At 39.5% G+C, this 6,000-nt stretch overlaps 1 protein-coding gene across 1 annotated transcript in view; it reads left to right on the top strand.

The window, feature by feature from the left end:
* Positions 1-4,261: 4,261 nt before the first annotated feature.
* LOC121287754 (rho GTPase-activating protein 17-like) overlaps positions 4,262-6,000 on the top strand; it is a 289,690-nt gene continuing 287,951 nt past the window's right edge. The window contains exon 1 of the mRNA XM_041205656.1: positions 4,262-4,485. The gene's annotated coding sequence lies outside the window, so the exon portion shown is untranslated. The remainder of the gene's footprint in view (positions 4,486-6,000) is intronic.

Here is a 6,000-nt window from a genome sequence, read left to right as displayed (position 1 = left end):
TGCAAACTTCAGATGGTTCAGACTCAGAAAAAGTTAGATGAATTAAAACCTCTTCCAACGTCTGGGTAACTATTGTAAAGACTCAGAACCGCCGCCCCCCCCCCCCCCGCCATGGGATTTCCCCCAACCCGCATGGGACTCCTCCCCACCCACTTGACCAGAAGCCCCATCCCACTGCCAGCCCAACCTGAGCATTCCTCCAGCACCCCCCCCAACCGCTAAGGTCCGATCCCCTGACCTCCAATCTCCCCGAACACTGGTCCGCTCCATGCCCCAGATTCTATCCACTTACCTTAGACACTTAGCTTCTCCCTGGCCTATCAATTTCAATTGGACCTTTAACTTACCTGGTTTATGGGAGCCAATGTGGTAAAAACAAGAGGTGTATCTTCCTTCACTTTGATGGACCTGGACTGCGACACTGGGCTTCGAAGCCAGCTGCGCTGCCTGGATCTCACCTGGCCTGAGTCGGAAGGTTGGGTGAGACAGGCACGGAAAAAAATCCACACAGATAATTGGGCACGGAATGGCAATCTAACGCTGATTGTCACTCCCAGGAAGTTATGGCCCTAAGATGATTGGTAATAATCCCCAGTATGGAAACTCAGGGGAAATTGGGGAGATTAGAGGTTTGATAATAAAAAGAAATCCGGTTCTAGTGAGTAAGCGAGCCATGATGAAGAAACAGACACTTGTCAATTTAGTAAGACAGATGGTCCAAAGAACAGCTTTTGTTCAAGAGAACCTACATGCTACAATTGTTATCTGCTTTGCCTTATCTTGTTCATAATTTTTCTGTATTTTTCAATTCAGGCAATTTTAAAGCTTTTCCAACTGTCATTAACTTTTTCTTTTCAGCCCAATGCTCCAATGTTCTTTTATAATTAGTATACTGAGTATCTGAGTCTTTGGGCACATTTTGAGTCAAAACAGTAATTTTCACAGCAGAGTTACAAAACGTCGTTGATTCTTTTAAGTCGCTTGGCTTTTCCTGTAAAACTTCAATTTCACCAGTCTCAACTCGCTTTCCAAAAACCACTGGAGACAGCAATACCTTATAACCAGCCATGTCATTTCCTAATAAAGGGCATGTGAAGACTGAATGTTGGAACTTAGAAAACAAAACTGCAGCATTTGTAAGGTTATGCAATGCTCCTCCAGAAAATATTGTCCCAGTGACTAAACCTTATGCCACGATGGGTACTCCTGTGTTTACTACCAAAGGAAAAGGAAATTTTATGCCTAAAGGTAAAATGCCCTCATTTCAAAAATGTCAAGTGAGGCAAGCAAGGCAATTGTTATCCTTAGAGATACAGGAGCAGCACAGTCACTGGTGGTGGCAGGTGACGTGTTTCAAAAAGCTAGCTGGGTAAAGAAGTACTGATACAAGCTACTGATGGAAATTGTTTATCTGTTCCTTTATATACAGTTAAGTTAAAATGTGCCTTAGTTACAGGTCCTGTAATTGTTGGTGGTGTTCCTAATTTGCCTACAATGGTGTAGATTTTTTATTAGGAAATGACATGGCTGGTTATAAGGTATTGCTGTCTCCAGTGGTTTTTGGAAAGCGAGTTGAGACTGGTGAAATTGAAGTTTTACAGGAAAAGCCAAGCGACTTAAAAGAATCAACGACGTTTTGTAACTCTGCTGTGAAAATTACTGTTTTGACTCAAAATGTGCCCAAAGACTCAGATACTCAGTATACTAATTATAAAAGGACATTAGAGCATTGGGCTGAAAAGAAAAAGTTAATGACAGTTGGAAAAGCTTTAAAATTGCCTGAATTGAAAAATACAGAAAAATTATGAACAAGATAAGGCAAAGCAGATAGCAATTGTACTTAAAGCTAATGACAAAACAGAGGGAAAACGTGCTTTGAAAGATAGTGGAAAAGCTGAATCCGGTGCTGACATTATAGAGCTGTGAGGAAGGATACATGTTCTTGAAGTAAATTAAAACTTCAAAATGAAGAGGCAATTGCTCTTACTAGAATGGAATTAAACTGAGCTGGAATGCAGTGGGAGGACAAAAAGAAGTTGAGACATTTTGTGAACGAAATAAAAAGAGTAGGAGCTTTCTTAGCTGAACATCAACATAACCTGAAGAAAATTCTTGAAACAGTTAGAGGATTTTACTCAACAGAAATGAACTGCTTGCACAAAAGGAGGCAGTGTTAAACCTGTGTCTCTTGGAAAAGAAAATGAAAAGGTTAAATCATGGAGAAGAACTTGAAGTTAAACATAATCCTGAATTTAAGCAGGATAAGGTGAATTCAATTGTTATGAAGGACAATTTGGATGTTTGGTTGGTTGAAACTTTTTTCAAAGACTTGGTCATTAAAAAAATGCAGATGTGGAAGAAAATGGAGACCAGGAGTTAAAAATGAACAGAGTGGTTCAGAGTCTGTTTCGAACAGTGGAAACCCTGATGACAAAAGGAAAGGAAATTGCTGAATCCAGAGGGTAAGAAGCAAAGTGACAGGGGATTTCTCCTTGGATTCCAATTCACAGCTGCCAGTATCCAGAAGCCAGATGGTTTTCCAGCAATTAGCAATGTTGTTTTCCACAAAGTTAATCAGACCAAACAAATTGTGAAACCTTTGGGCCATCATGAATACTATGCCAGGGTCCAGACTGTGCATAATCCAGTATAGATTTTAAAAAGCAACATGAAGAATGCAGAGCCAAGATACAATATTTTAACCAAGAGCATGGAAAAGGTGTACTGACTACACAAAATGAGAAAGCAGATCTTTTGTGGTGATTGAAAGAAAGAGAATTGATCAGTAATAAAATAAATTCTCGTTTGCAAGATGGTGGGCCTCTAAGAGCACAAGCTGGACTTTTGACCTTAATTTTCACATTCGGTTGGTTTTGTTACGGGTTGAGTCTCATTAAGTTGCCAAGATAGAACGTTCAATGGTAAAATGGGACAAATTGTGAAGGGAATTCTAGTGTCCCTAGAAAAATTCAAAACCAAGAATCAAAGCCTGTTTCAGTGGAGCTTGATGCTACAGCCATTCACACTAAACATCCTGCATATTGCCAGCCTAAACAATGTGATTGCAGATGCCTGTTGAGAGTTTAAAGAACCAGGGATGGTAACAGTGGGCAGAATTTAGCCCTCGATGGGCGGGCGGGCCCGATTGGCTCGGCGGTGGTGGGCAGCTGAACGCCGCCGAACCGGGCCCCGCTGCCATTTTGAATGGGCGGGCTGCCCAATGGGAAGCGCTATGCACTTACTGTGTAGTGGGGGGGAGGGGGTGGAGGGATTCCCCAACTGTCAAAGTTCACTCTTTTGCATGCGCGCAAAAGAGCGCACTGCTCCCTGAGATTAAGTGCTGTTTCAGGGAGATCGGTAAAAGTTTAAAAAACATCAAAAATAGCAAAATAAAAAAATTATTAACATGTCCCTCTCATGTGACAATGTCACACAAGATGGGACATGTTAATAAATATTACATAAACTTTATTAAAGATTTTTTAAACAGACATGAAACCTCATCCCGAAAGTGGATGAGGTTTCATGTTTTTTCTCCTTCCCGCTAGGGCTCCTGGCCTGCCTGCCAGCCTTAAGGTTGGACGGGCGGGGCCTTTAATTGGCTTAATTATCCTGTCAATGGCCTCAATTGGCCATTGATAAGGTCGGTGGGTGGACAGCTGATTTCGCTGTCCGCCCACCTTCCTGAATATTTAAATGGAGCGGGATGACATCGGGGGTTTCTCCTGACGTCATCCCACATCATTTTCCCGTCGGCAAGCAGGCCCCACCCCCAAATTACCAACGGAAAAATTCTGGCCAGTGTCTTAAAACCAGGTTTTTGGGGTTTTATAAAATTGTAAAATAAAACTGTATGTTTGTAATGAAACTGTTATAATAATGAAGCTTGTTTTGTAAATATGATGCATCATTGTTACATATGTAATATGTAATACACTATTAGTTAATAAAGTGTTTATGATAAGAAATTGCTGTATTTTGAGCACTGTTTTAAAGAAACTTTTACAATGGTAAAACTTTCTCTTTTCCCCAGGGGTAAGTGCCTTTGACCTGGAAACAGGAGAGTAAGGAAAATTTGTAATTACTTAAAATTTTACAGGATCTTTAATTGGTTTTAAAAATATTTGAAAAGCACTTCAATTGTAAAGAGAGAAGTTATAATTTTCGGATAGTAAGAAATACTGGTCTATGTAACCTGGAGACCCTTGACTTGGAAGCAGTAGCAACAGGAAGTTACATAACGGAAGTTATGTTGCAGAGGGGGGAGAGGGAAAAGCAGTTTTGGTAGATCCACCCTACCATGACTGATGGGAGCTGAGAGTTGAGAAAGTCCTGGAAAGAAGTGCATCATTTAGAGAAAATTGCATAGGGTGGAACTCTGTTTATGTGGGAGCTGCTGCCTGCGGAGAATTGGCTAAGTCCTTCAAGGAAAGGGACTGGAATTCTGCTTGGAAGAACTGTGTAGATGAAACTCAGACAATAGAGGTGAAGTGGACTGCCTACTACCTCCTAAGATAGTCATTGTTGTATCTGCTATCCATGTGTAATTTATAGTTTGTACTCACCATGATTTGCCTGTTAATTTATGCTGACCCTGATTAGTGTTAAAGTTACATGAAGCGAATACTCTAAATCAATAATTTCTTCATTTGGGTGTTGTTTGGTAAATATGGTTCATTTGGTTTATGGAGCTCCACAGGGATCTTAACAGGAAGCAGGGGAGAGGTTAAAAAAAATCATAAAAATATTACGACTGTTGAATGCGAGGAACTTTGATGTTTTCAATAAGTACAAGATCCTAGTTTTAGTACTAGCTTTGACGTATGTTACAACCAATTCCATGCTCTGTACCCAAGTTAAGGACAAAATGGGACCTTGGACTAAGCAGCAATGCTGGTCTGTCTGCTTCTGTTGAGTTTTATGTAATGTAGTCACATTCTTTTTAATTACACACTTTACTGCATAAGATGAGAGTGATATGTGGAATGACAACAGACTTGCACCTCGTGATACATTACAGCTTTGTCAAGATTATTCACAGTTGTACAATGCATAGACCACTTTTAAAACACAGGAAACATTTTTTTCTAGATGGAGATCATTATATCATCATATAGCAATTAGCATAAACAGCACAGTGAATTTCAGAATTCAAAGCAGCAAGTGCAGTGACTGACAGAACAAAGAGTGTTGAATAAATATTCAATGTGAGAAGTGATCTTGTAACTCAGGAATAAGTGAAGTGGTGAGTAGTTTATGGAAGTTCACTCACTAAAAATTTATGATATTGAACAAACCTCTACTTACTAAGAAAGTTTCAAATTTTAAAAGCATACTAGAAGTTATTTTTAATATATCATATGATATTAAAAGTTACATGAAATAAAGTCAAGAAATACTGGTAAATCACAGCATGCCATTGGCATTTGAAAGAGCCTTCTGATCAAAGGTCTTGGCCTAAAGCTATAACCTTACTTCCTCCTCCAGATGTATAAACTTGCAGTGTCCTTTGTTTTACTTGAATTGATTTTGTTTTAATCACATCCATGATGTATTTGTTTTTGTGGGAAAGCGTAGAGTGAAGAAGGACCATTCAGTTAATTTTGTGATGCAAGTTAGGTACATTTTCTTCAGGTGTTAAGAAGTTATGGTGTGGTGATGAGAATCAGAAAATAGGTGCAGGGCTTGAGCTTTAAAAATTCACAATGTGGTGTTAAAAAGCTAAAGATTTCTCTTAATGTTGTTCAGCTATGCAATAATTGTGTTCGACTGATAACCAAGTAATTCATTAACTGCGATTTGCCAGGAATTGTCCAGATCAAATCAGTGCACGAGGTACATCACAGATGTTTGCTCATTGACTTTGAGCTCAGTCTGATGAGTGGTATCAAAGTGTTGCCTCAGTGATACTGAACCAAAACAGAATTGCAATTTGAGTGATCGCAAGTAAGGCTCATTAAGATTCAAGTAATGGCTGGAAATCATGAATATAGGAAATTA

The sequence above is a fragment of the Carcharodon carcharias genome, chromosome 15, assembly GCF_017639515.1.
Source record: "Carcharodon carcharias isolate sCarCar2 chromosome 15, sCarCar2.pri, whole genome shotgun sequence".
Taxonomy (NCBI): domain Eukaryota; kingdom Metazoa; phylum Chordata; class Chondrichthyes; order Lamniformes; family Lamnidae; genus Carcharodon; species Carcharodon carcharias.
The sequence above is the reverse complement of the archived record's forward strand: the minus strand, read 5'-3'. Positions and strand labels throughout refer to the sequence as shown.